Here is a 12,548-nt window from a genome sequence, read left to right as displayed (position 1 = left end):
GTCTGCCTCCAGCTTAGCAAGACACCCAGCATCCGGTCTACACTCTCCCCAACACAATCTCCAGCTCAGAAGACACAAGGCACCTGTCGAAGACTGCAGGCAGAAGCTCAGGCTCACTTTTTGGCAGAAAGCACCAGCTTCATGGCTGGTGCTGGTGACGACATGGTGATGTTCAGCTCCAGAGCAGCACTGGCCAACAGGGACGATTTCAATTTTGCTAATTTGGAGTCTTTGGGTGCAGCCATCTTGGTGCTGGAGGTAGTAGGGAGGTCCATGCCACAGCCTGATTCCTGAGATGTGCAGAAGCTGCTGGTTCCACCCTGGGCCTTCTGGGACGCTTTGGACAGATCCCCGCTGTGCCGTGCACTGGGCTGGCAGCACCGCTGCTGCAGGAGTCCCTCTCCAGGGTCTCAGCATTCTCCCCACAACCCCTGGGCTCCTGGCTGGGGAGGGGCTCCAGCAGCAGCTTGGGTGAGGTGGGTGGCTGCTTGCTCTCCCAGGAGCTCTGCCAGGACAGCTCTGCTTTGGCCCCACTTGTATTGCTGGTGTTGCAGGAGCTCTGAACTGTTCTGGGCACAGGAGGCAGCTGCAGGAGGGCCAGCAGCTTTTTGGGCCTCCAGGCTGAATCACTGTGCCAAGGACACAGGGTGATACTGCAATCCCATCCCCTCCAAGCTCAAACAGCAACTCTTAACTGAGCAGGATCCTTCCTGCAAGCCATCCTCCCTCACACCTGTCCATTGGGTGCAGTGCCTGCCTCCCTGCCAAGCTGCAGCCCACCTGCCCTCGCAGAGCAGGCAGAGGGGCAGCAGCTCCCTGCAGCTCTGGCCCAGAACAGCCTTCAGGACTCACCTGGCCTGTCACTGGTGAAGACCTGGGTCTGTTGGTCACAGCTTTTTTCACCTGATCAGAGACGCTGGCCCCAAGAGATAAAACAGAGCATGAGCACAGGGCCACAGACTGCACCAAATTACTGATCCTGACCCCAGCCAGGCACTGGCCAGCATGCCATGAGGGACGGCTGTACTGTCCCCAATCCCATGGAGCCTCAATGGAGGAGTCGTGGCTCACGCTCAGGCAACAGGCTCTGCTCTGCCAGACAGAGGCAGCACAACAACAGAAGCTGCTTCTCTCTTGCCTGCACCCTGCCTGACACTGGCAGTTAAGCAGCCTCGAGAGCAGTAACGGTGCAGCTGCAGGAACATCCCCTGTGAGAGCAGAGCTCCCCCCACCCACACCCTGCCCCACTACCTGATCTCCAGCACCAGGTCCAGGAAAGGGTCAGAGGTCTCCCAGATGCTCTGGCACACTGAGAACTTCACTGCAAAAGCAAGAGCAGTAAGCACACCCTGGCACAACACCTGCACCCAGCACCACCCCAGCACAGCACAGGCAGCTGCCGTGATCCCCCTCTCCAGCCTTGGGTTCTGGGATGTCAGCACCAGGATTCACAGCGTGCAATTCCACTGTGTGCTGGGACAGCAAGTGCTGGTACATAACTGCCAACATGGGTTCCTCAGCTGGTGGCAAAGAGCTGGGGGCCCCCAGCCCGCAGCTTTTTCCATCACTACAACACATGCCACAACCCACAGGAACCACAAGACTGACCAGCTGCACCTCTGGGTAAGTTACACACACTCAGCAGTTTTCCCAAAAGATTTTTACTGCAAGGCTCTCAGGGAAACCGCTGCCCTGAGAGTCACAGGCCCAGGACCTGGCAGCCAGCGCTCAACACGGGACCACAGGGATCTGCCAAGGACTTGGTGAACCAGCATGGTGGCCTGGGTCTGGTGATCCAACCTGGAGACAGCAGCACCAGAGCTCACACTGCCCCTCCGCAATGGCCACCCCTGTCACCCACCGCTGTGTCCTCAGGATCCAAACCCATCCCAGCGGCAGCTCCTCTCTCCCTTCCCGTCAGGAGCAGCTTGCCAACATTTATCCAGCACTTGCAGTGGCCACTAACCAGGCCTGGAGCTGTCAGGAGAAAGGACTCCCTGGAGCTCACCCAGCTCTAAACTCAGCCCCAACCTGCTGCTGGCTCGGCAGCCGGCACTGCGAGCAGCGCAGAGATGGAGCAGTTGGTAAAGAGCTTTGCAAGGCAGAGCCCTCTGGGGCACAGCACTGAGGCGGACCCACTTCCCCTCTGCGTGACCCAGCGTCAGCCAAGAAAGTAGCAAGCTAAATTTCACAGGAACAGAAAATTAACATGTAAACACTCATTTGTTCCAAGGTCGTACCTGTGGGATCGCCCCGAGGCTCACGGACAGACTCAAGTCAAGAAGTCAAGTAGCCGCTGCCTACAGGGACGGCTGGAATCAAGGAGAAAGGAAAAGAGTTTCCCTTTCACGTTGTGATCTACCTTGTCCTCAGTGACCCGCAGTGCCTGGACGGGGGTCAGGCAGCAACATGGGACCCAGACGCATGCTGAAATTGCCAAAGCTGCAGAGGGGCTGCAGACCCCTTGGCTGGGACCTGGCAGCTTCCAAACTACTGTGACCAGGCCACATGCAACACCCCTCAAGGACCAGATGGACAAACATGGGGGCTCTCAGGGCCTTCTGACCAGGACACCTCTCACACACACAAAAGAAAACCCACACTAAGGTGGCAGCATGGAGCACCAGGGCAAAAACATGACCATCCATGTTTCTTCTAGCAAAGAGCCTGCTGGCTACTGCAAGGCTCAACTATTGCAGGAAAATGTTAACAAATAATAAACCAAATATTAACAAATGCAAAAGGCCAGTGACCAATGAAGACTGAACACTTACCCCTGGGATTGCCCCCAGGCTCAGGAACAGGATTACACCAAGAGGCTTGATCACCATGGACTGCAGGAACCAAACAGGGAGTCAAACACAGGGGAGGAGCTTCCATGGCATGTTGTGATCTCCTTCTTCCTCAGTCACCTGCAGTGACGGGAGGGGGTGAGGTAAGGACACAGGACACACACAAAGGTGTACGTTCCCACAGCTAGAAATGGAACATACGTGACCTTTTTGCTGAGACCTAGCAGGTTTGCAGGGAAATAGTATTTATGACTTGTCTGTGTAACACCACCAAGGACCAAAAAGCTTTTGAAAAGCCTCTGAGATGATCTTGGGTACAATCACACGTGAATAACCTATTAAAATGTGAGTGTTTATTCCTTCAAGCAGACAGACAGTGACAACGTACCTCTGGGACAGCCCAAGGCTCATAACCAGGATCCAGCTGAGAAGCTCCATCAACTCTGCCAGTGCCATGGCCTGGAGTCAAGCACAGACCAGAGAGGTTTCCAGGCTCACAGAGCAATACTCCTGCATTTCGGGTAAAAGAGGACATAAAGAAGAGAGAAACAATGGCCATCTATTGCAGAGAAATAGCCCTATTTACGGAGAAAATTGGAGAAATGACTAAATATTCAAAATATTTGGGGGCTAAATTGGCCAATACAGGCAAAAGATTCTGAGTATTTGGGCAAAAAGTGGCCAAAAGAGGCAAAAACATTCACATTTGGGAGCAAAACTGTCGGCAAAGGTGAAAATATCCCATATTGGGAACACGGCACCTCCATTAGGGGAAAAAATGGGCAAAAGCACCTGAGTATATCGGGTAAAAAGAGCCAGAAAAAACAAAGCACCACTAGATTTGGATCAAAACTGGCCAAAAAGGGGTATAACATCCCCAGATTTGGGGTGAAATTGGACCACAAAGTCAAAGTATGCCCAGATTTGGGTAAAAAACGGCCAAAAGTGGCCCAAACACGCCCAGATTTGGGTAGAAACTGGACTGCAAAGCCAAAGAACTCCCAGATCTAGGCAGAAACGACCCCAAAGCGCACAAATGTGCCCAGATTTAGCTCAAAACTTGCCCAAAGGGCCAAAGCAATCCCAGCTTTGATTTGAAACAGGCCCAAAGGCTCAAAGCGTGCCCTCGGATGGGGCAGTGTGGCACGAGGCTGGGGGCAGCGAGGGCCCACAGGGACTCAGTGCTGGTTTCTGCCCCTGTGCCACCACTCCCAGCCCCTGCTTGCCCAGAACTTGCCCCTGAAGCAGCCGCAGCCCCTCTCCCCTCCCTGCGGGGCGTCTGCCCCCTGCCCACACCCTGGTGCTGCCTGGCTCGCCCTGCCCGGCCCAGCCCGGCTGCTCTCCCGGCCCCAGCCCCAGCCCTGGCCCCACTGCTGCCCTGCTGAGCTGCTCGGGGCTGGGTGCTGCCCCTGCCCGCCCACCTGCTCCCTGCGCTCGGCTGGAGCAGCCTGGGCGTCCCGGGCTGGCAGGGGCACCAGGAGGAGGAGGAGGGTGAGGACCATGGCCCCCACGCTCGCACCATGATGCTGCTGCTGCCAAGACACAGCACAGCACATCACCGTGGGGCTGTGACCTCATGGTCACATTGCAGTCACCACATCTGCACACTACTGCATGGCCTTGTTCTACACCAGCATGGAAGGAACACAAGTGGAGAAGGGTGCACCTATTTGGGAGGCAGCGCTGCCTATGGGAGTGCACAGGCTCTCACTTCTTGCTTCCCAGAAATCAATCAATCAATCAATCAATCAATCCCAAAAGCACCAACTTCAAGGGTCTTGTAACTATTTTTGTCAGGCAGCTCTCTAGGAAGAAACCAGCTTTACCTGCTGGTTTTACCACAGCTTCAATGCCTTTAAAGCCACCACTTCTTACCTCTGCTGCTCCAACACAGCCTCACAGCCCAGCAAAATCATAGTGCAGGCAGAAACCTTCACCATACAGAGAGGGAGAGTCAGGAATACGTTACTCTCAAAAAACAGACACTGTCAACCACTCTTGCTCTCGCTTACCAAATTCAGACAGTGTAAGAAAACAACAAGGAAGCGAGATTCTTATTTTATGGAGCCCATTATATGGACCATTCAACATCAAGTCCAACCAGAGTCTGAACCTCCGAATAAGAAATATCATCTTAAAATTTCTAGGAAAATGACGGGCTTTGAAGTGGCAAGACCATAAAATGTTCATAAAAGCACTGCCATGCAAGTCCACATCCCTGATCACAGACCACCTGCCCTGGTACCTAAGGCAGTGATGTTCTCAGCTGATTCGCAGCCACTGACATCTGGAAAACAGCACAAACTCTCATGTCCTTCAGTGCCAAACATGTAGTTTAGAACTGAAACAGGCAAGAAATCCACCTACAGCCAGTCTGGTTTCATTCGAGGACATGAGGACAAGTTGAGTTCACATTCACCAGGAGTCACAGCAGCTCCCACCCGTCGCTGCAGACCCCAACAGCGCTCCTGTGCAGGGTCCTGAGGAGCAGTAAGCACAGAACAAGAAACCTCCCTTCCAAAGAAGGCCCACAGCGGTCCTTCCAACAAGCTGCACAAGCAGCAGCTGAGAACAACCTCTGCTGTAGCTGCACCTGGCTCTGCTGTCTGCAGGAGACCAGCTCCTAAATGATCCCCAGCCCTACAGACACAGATCTTCCCCAGGGCAGGGATGAGCAAACACCAGAGTGCAGGGACACCTGGTCATTCAGTTCAAGCTGCTGGGGAGAAGGACAGAGGACTAGAGAGAGACAAATCAGACAAGAGAGAAGACAGAGGAGCTGAGAGAGAAAGAAACACACAAGGGAAAGGATGGAGAGATGGAGAGATCAAGGCAAAAAGGGACAAGGAGCTGTGAAGAAACAGGGAGGAAGAAACAGCAGGGCTGATGAGCAGGACAGAGGGAGGGGGAGGGGGGAGGAGGAGAAGCAGGAAGGGGCTAGAGAAAGACAGGGAGGGGGATGTACAGATGGAGAGACAAAAAGAAAGTCTGAGAAATAAAGCAAATTTCGGATCCAAATGAAGACACTGGAAAGGGGAAACATGCAGCAATGAGCTGGAGGGAGAGGAAAAGAGGGCTGAGGAGCAGGAAAGAGGAAGAGAAGAAAAAGAAAAGGCAGAGCCAGCTGGACAGGGGTGATATAGTGAGAAAGGATGGGACTGGGAACAGGCAAGGAAGACAGAAAGACAAACAGGACAGAAAGACATCAAGAAGGAAAAGGGGCAGTAATCTGGACAGAGATGGAGAAAGAAGAACAGGGAAAGGGAAGACAGGCAGAAAGACAGAAAGGGAGCAGGAGAGAGAAAGAACAATAAGGGTTGGGGGCAGAGCAGAGATTGGGGAAAAAATCCTGGGGTGGGCAGCAAGACGGAGAGGGAGTAAAAAAGAAGAGGGGCAGGAATAGGTGCAGGGAGCAGGACAGAGGGATACAGAGAGAAATGATGGGGCAGGGAGCAGGACAGAGCAACACAGCAGAATGATGACAAAGAGAAACCAGGGATGATGAGAACCACAGAGGGGAGGAGACAGAGAGGGAGATACGAGAAACCCTGCACAGAGATGGAGAAGGGTGGGGGAAACGGTGAGGAAGCAGCAGAGGGACAGAGAGAGAAGAGATGAAGAGGAAGAAGGACACAGCAGGAAAGAGGAGGGAGCAGGGAGGGACTGGAGCACAAAACAGGATGAAATGACCCCGAGGGCCCAGGACTCACCACAGTTCCTGCTCTCTGCACTGCCAGGCAAGCTGTGGAGTTCAGGCACTTCTGTCTGTCTGTCTTTTCCTCCCCTCCTAGTCTGCAGCTCCAGTCGCTCGCCCATCCTGCACCTAAGAGAACACATCGGTGTTCTACAGCTCTTACACCACGAGGCTTCCCAGACACACACCACACACACACACTCTACGGCCGTGCTGTAATTTTCCTCACTGACACAGACCCTGCGGTGCAGGTTCGTGATCTGCTCTGCTGAGGCTGCTCACAGGGACTCTTCCTCACCCAGAGGGGCAGCTGTCTCCTGTGCAGCTGCAGCAGCAGCTGTGGGGATCTCCTGCACTTCACCCTCCAGCTGCTTCTCCTTCTCCTGCTCTCTCCAGCTCCAGCCCCAGCAGCTCCTCTCCAGCAAGTGCCCCCTGCCCCCTCCCCCGCCCAGGAGAACAAGGCCAGAGCAGCCCACGCACACCTGAGCCAGAGGCAGCAACAACATCCCCAGGGCCCCAGAGGGAGGAAAAAGGGCCCCAGGGCTGGGCCGGGCGCTGCTCAGCCTCGGGGCAGCTCCACGGGCGCCATGGCAAAACTCACCCTGGCCGCCTGCAGAGCAACGGCCTGCTAGGCCTGGGCTGCGCCACCATTGGTCGGGAGGGCTGTCAGTCTCCTCCCCTGAGCTGATCCTGCAGCTGATTGGCTATCTGGGCTGTGACTCTGCCCTGGTTTGGGGCTCACCCTGCCCTGAGGTGATGCTCTCTCTGATTGGCTGCCTGAGGGGTCATTCCCTCCACAGTGTCCGCCTTCCCTGAGGCAAGGTTTCCTCTGCTTGGCTGGCTGGGTGTTCCCACTGCCCCCCCCACCAAGTGATTGGCCAGACCCTTGTCAATCATCCATGTGCTGCACTCCCGCCAGGAGTGATTGGTGCAGCCAGCACAGCCCGCCCCGAACGCTGCCCAGTTTGTTCCACTGTCGCCAACTGTCCTGCAGATCTCAAAGCTTGATTGGCTGCTTACATTTCAATCACATGAGTTGCCCCGCCTCCTCCAATGTGATTGGCTGCGTTTCATCCACTGACTGGCCCCGGACTTCCGGGCGGTTGTTGCCAGGCAGCGAGCTCCACCTGAGAATGAACTGTGGGCCCTGAGCAAAGGCCGTGGGTGATGAAAGACACGTGGGGACCCTGAACACGAGGATTTGGCCCCAGGAAGGAGGCTCTGGGCACTCAGAAGGACGGGCAGATGCTACAGGTGGCGCTTTGGGCCCTGAACACGAGGGGACCCTCTTGGTTCCCACCCGAGCTGGGTTTGGTGCCCGTGACCCCACGGTCCAGCTGTCTGCTGTGCTTTCTGACCGCATGGGCGCTCTTGTCCTGCCCAACTTCTGCTGCAAATCCTGCTGCAGGAAACAATCACCTTGCCGATAGAACAGGCCCGGGCAGCATCTCTCAGCAAAGCGTATTTTATAAACCATTTTGCAAGACCAGGTGTTCTACCCAAAGACAGGCACGGGGAGTAGGACAAAAAGCCCCCGCTTACATATCCACCGATCCCAGCTGCACATCCCCTCCCTGCTCCCCATCGGCTGGTACTGCAGGGTTTACAGACTGCCCACTGCTTGCCTCGGTTTGCCTGTCTCATTCATCTAATTCTAACAACCTCTAACCTATTGATTTATCCAAAATATGGATTCCTGGCTCTTTGGGTACCCTTCCCCCTAGATTAACTTTTAAATACAGCAATCCGTTTGGATTCCGGGATTATTTCAAATGGGCTTTGTTTTACGTTAAGGATTCGTGGGCTGATGTCTCTGAGTCCTTCCCCTGCTGGGGCCAGGTGCCAGATCCGTTCCAAAAACAACATTCCCCCTTTCAATGGCTCCTTACAACTCCACATTGAAACAGAAGAGACGGCAAGATGGGCACACACAGCACACAGCTCCCAAAACCCACCACAGAGACTTCTCAGAATGGGCATTTCTCCAATTGCCTCAAAACCCACCGAGAAGCAAACACCCCACAAATGAGACACACGAGGCCAACAAGAGTTTGTTTTTAATCGTGGCTTTGGCTGTTCTGCCCGCTGGTGCCCAGTGAGTGTTTCTGAGCAGCGATCCCAGCCGTGGCCGCAGGTTGCAGCTCTTCCTCCCGGGGCCTGTGGGCAGGCGGGCCGGCCGGCAGAGCTGCCCGTGGCTCTGGAAGGGCTCTCTGAGCTCTTCCTGCCAGAGGCAGCACTGGCTGCTGGTGCCCTGGGGCAGCTTGGTCCCTGCTGGGGCAGCTTTGCTGCCTCCTGGACTCTTCCTCCTCCTCTTCCTCCTCTCCAGCACCACAGGCGTCAGATGCTGTGTCCTCCCTCGTCCAGGCTGCAATCTGTCCCCGTCACCACCGACCGTTTTCCTCATCTGCATCTCCAGGGCACTGAAGCCTTCCTGCTCCTCCTCCTCCTCTGTGCTGAGGGGTCACAGTCCGTGATCTCCACAAACTGCGTGTGGAGATCATAGCGGCGCCGCGGGGATCTGCTCCGCTCCCTCTGCCTCAGCTGGGTCTGCTCCCGAGCAGCTTTGGGTGCAGAACGACACCGGGAGCTGTGGCTGGAGGGCCCTGGAGCTGCATCATCCCTTAGGGCTCGGTCAGACCGTGGAGGACTGGTTCTCCAGCTCCTCGTCCTCCCTGCTGAGCGATGCTGGTCTGTGATCTCCAGAAACCGGCTGCGGAGATCATAGTCCCGCCGTGGGGATCTGCTCCGATGTCTCATCCTTGGCCGGGTTTGCCCCTGAGCAGCTCTGGGGGCAGGAACAGACTGGGAGCTGCTGCTGGAGGACAGTGGAGGTGCTGGTGCAGACTGGGAGCTGCCACTGGAGGGTATTGGAGCTGCCTCGTCCCTGTGAGTGGGGTCACAGCTCAGGGGACTGGTTCTCCCCCTCCTCCCATCTGAGTGTTCGTAGTCCGCGGTCTCCACAAACCAGCTGCGGAGATCGTTGCCCCAGTGCGGGGATCTGCTCCTGGGCCTCTCCCTGGCACCGTTCTCCTGGCAGGGGGCAGAAGAGCTGAATCCCCGCTCCTCTTTGCTGCTGTCCTCTCGTGCAGAGTGGAGCACACGGTCACGGGGGTGACAGCGCAGCGGGCACGCAGCTTTCCTTCTGGACACCAGCCTGAGACAGCCGTGGAAGAAGCGACGCAAGCAGGAGCCCAGGGAGGAGCTGCTGTTGATCCTGCCTGGCCAGATGGGGCACGGCCAGCCCGCAGCTGCCTCCTGGGCTCCTGCCCGGCTTTGCTGGCTGGTGATGGCTGGTGCGGATGAGCTGCTGTCCTCTGGAGACTCCACCGTGCCCCCCGCCATGTCCTGCAAAGAGAGCTGTGAGAAGCTCCTGCCCTCTCCTCCTGACAGGACCCACCAGTGGGGAAACTCCAGAAGCTGTAAGAGCCCCCCAGACGCTCTCCTGGGGGCTGCAGGGGGGCCAAGGAGCACAAATGGAAGGGATCCAGCTGGATGCTGGGATAGGGATGCTGAACTCACCAAAGGTTTCTGTACAATAAGCAGAGAGAATTTAACTTACAAGAAGAGGGACTGAGACCTGGGGATAGAAAGAGATACAACAAGCAGCCTCTAGGCTTGCATGTTCAAAGAACAGCCCTGTGGGGACTGACAAAGAAGGGCTGCTTTTCTCCTAAATCAGTTCCAGATACTGGCAGCCCTTGGGAACTGCCCAACAGATTTAGAAGGAAATGTTCACAGAAGTACTGACAGGCCTGGCTGTGCTCCCCAGAGAGCAGGTGGTTGGCCAGAGCGTGGTGTACGTCAGGCACTGCAGGATGGAACTGAGGAAGCATGGGTTGCCCACGTTGTGCAGTCCCGCTCCAGCTCTCTGGTTGTGCTGCGAGGCCATGCAAATCTTCTCTAGGGGAAAGAAGATCCTCTGTGGTGGAGCCATTTCCTCAGCAACGACTGCCAAGAAACCACATTTGAAAAGAAATAATGTTGTTGCATGAAAGCGCATTTTAACAGTCAAGTTTTCTACAGGAGTACCCAGGACAACCAGCCCTAACCTCCAACAGAGATACGTTGGGGCAAGCCTAACACTGCCATTGCAATTTGCTGGTCAAGAAACAGTTTTGAAAAAGTGTGTTCCCCTGCTTACTTTGCCTCAAGTCCAACAAACCCACACACATTTCTGTGCCCCAGACAACCTTCCTTTCCCTCTAGAGTCTTGAATGGCATTAGCAGGTCAAGTCTTCCCTTTTCTTGATTGTAAGTTGATGAAAACAACCAAGTACCTGGCACAGAAGGTAACCCTACTGATGTCGGACCTTTCTGCGAGCAACGACATCTTTAAAACTCCTGTACAGAGCGGCAGGGAGTGAGGAAACACAACTTCCCGTGTCTAATTGAGAACACCTTGGTAAGTCTGGCTGCTCTCAGGAAGTGCCCCAGAATCCACTCTGGGTTGTCAGCACATCAGTATTCAGGAATTGAGCACCAGCCACGTCCGTTGACCTTGGGGATTCACAAAGTCCGAGGCTGCTGCTGCAGCTGCTACTCACAGAGGTCATTCTCCGTTGTGGCCATCGCTCCTCTCAGGAACACAGGGCTCTGGATGACAAAGGATGTCAGGATGTGCTCCAGAAAGAGAAGATGAGCGTCAATCCCGTCACCTGATTCCAAATAAAGAATTGCACCTCAACAAAATGATTAAAAAACACCCAAACTGAAACCCACAGAACAGCATCTGCCACCGAGAGTGTTTCAGTGGCAGTTTTAACTGCTGCAGAGCTGCAAGGCTGATGACCTTCCCATGACTCTCACGGGGCCCCAGTTCACAGCAGTTTCAAAGGCCTTTTGAAAGTCTCCAATGCACGTTACCTTCTGTGACGAGGACCTGCTGCTGAGCTGTTGCTGCTCCTGCCCCATCAGCACGTAGATATGGGTGGGCTCCTCACAGGGGCCTGCTGTCACCCGTGGGGAGGAGGGGACGGTCACCCAGCGTGGCGGTGGCATGGGCGAAAGGGGTGGGGTGAGGGGTCGGCGTACGTCATCGATGCCACGGGAGAGGGCCTGGCAGTGGCAGGTGTGGCAGCCAGAGTCATGGAGGAAGAAGAGGGTCCTGCCATAACCCAGGAGGAAGAGGTGCTGCTGGGCAGGCGGCAGCTTGTGGTGGCCGTGAGCAAAGGGGGATGGGATGGAGGCCACCAGCGCTGGCTGCTGACAGGGGCCCAGGCCCTGGAGGCTCAGCCCGTTGGTGTCTGGAGGGGGAAGCAGAGACGTTGTCATGGGCTGGGGACAAAGTGCCACCACCCTCCCCTCCCTTGGCGGTGCCGGGGGCTCACAGCTGAGACTGCGGCATCTTGCAGGGCCGGGTGCTGGTGGGGGCAGAGGGGGCAGAAGTGGCCCCAGGCGGCCTCGCTGTTCACAGCTCGTGGCGGCAGCAGCAGGTCTGGCCCCGGCTCAGCAGGTCGGGCAGCGTCAGGAGATGATGAGCAGGAGCTGTGGGGAGGCGGGGAGAGCGTCAGCCCTGGGACCCCCTGCTCTGAGGGGAGACCCCAGCCCCGCCACCCCCCTGCTCCACTCACCATCTCAGGCCAGACGTGGGATGGCGGCCACGTCCTCCCCTCCTCACCGTCCTCCAGGCGCTGTGGGGTCGCTTGTGCTGCGGGAGGGGACGTGGGTGAGATGAGAGCGAGCACCCCCACGGCAAACACGGCCCCCGCCATCATCACCACCCACCCCGTCCTCCACCTCAGCGTCACGTCCTCATCGCTGTCGGTCACGTGCTGGCGGCGATGGCGGCGAGAAGCCCAGTGGCCCATGGCTGCTGTGTGGTGGCACAGCCCAGGGACACTGACTCTGTGAGGCGGTGGCTCCCACAGAGACGGGGGTCCAGAACACGGGCAAGGGGGGGAGGGCTGAAGAGAGGAGGCGGGGCCAGGGCCGGGGGCTGCTCAGCCCTGGGGCAGCCCCACGGGCGCCACGTCCGAGCTCAGCCCGGCCACCGGCAGAGCCGCCGCCTTCTCACTTCCACCTTTGCCAGCACAGGGCGGCAGGGCGGCCAGTCTCCTCCCTGA

At 56.5% G+C, this 12,548-nt stretch overlaps 1 long non-coding RNA gene across 1 annotated transcript; it reads right to left on the bottom strand.

Moving 5' to 3' along the window:
* Positions 1-1,251: 1,251 nt before the first annotated feature.
* Positions 1,252-7,088, bottom strand: LOC135576018 (uncharacterized). Its single transcript, XR_010467548.1, has 6 exons — positions 6,969-7,088; positions 6,503-6,615; positions 3,181-3,302; positions 2,775-2,912; positions 2,241-2,312; positions 1,252-1,321 (listed from the first exon to the last, which is right to left on the bottom strand). It is a non-coding gene; the product is annotated as an uncharacterized LOC135576018 (long non-coding RNA).
* Positions 7,089-12,548: the final 5,460 nt, after the last annotated feature.

This window comes from Columba livia, chromosome 22 (genome assembly GCF_036013475.1).
Source record: "Columba livia isolate bColLiv1 breed racing homer chromosome 22, bColLiv1.pat.W.v2, whole genome shotgun sequence".
In the NCBI taxonomy this organism is placed as follows: Eukaryota; Metazoa; Chordata; class Aves; order Columbiformes; family Columbidae; genus Columba; species Columba livia.
This window is presented reverse-complemented; position numbering and strand designations above follow the sequence as displayed.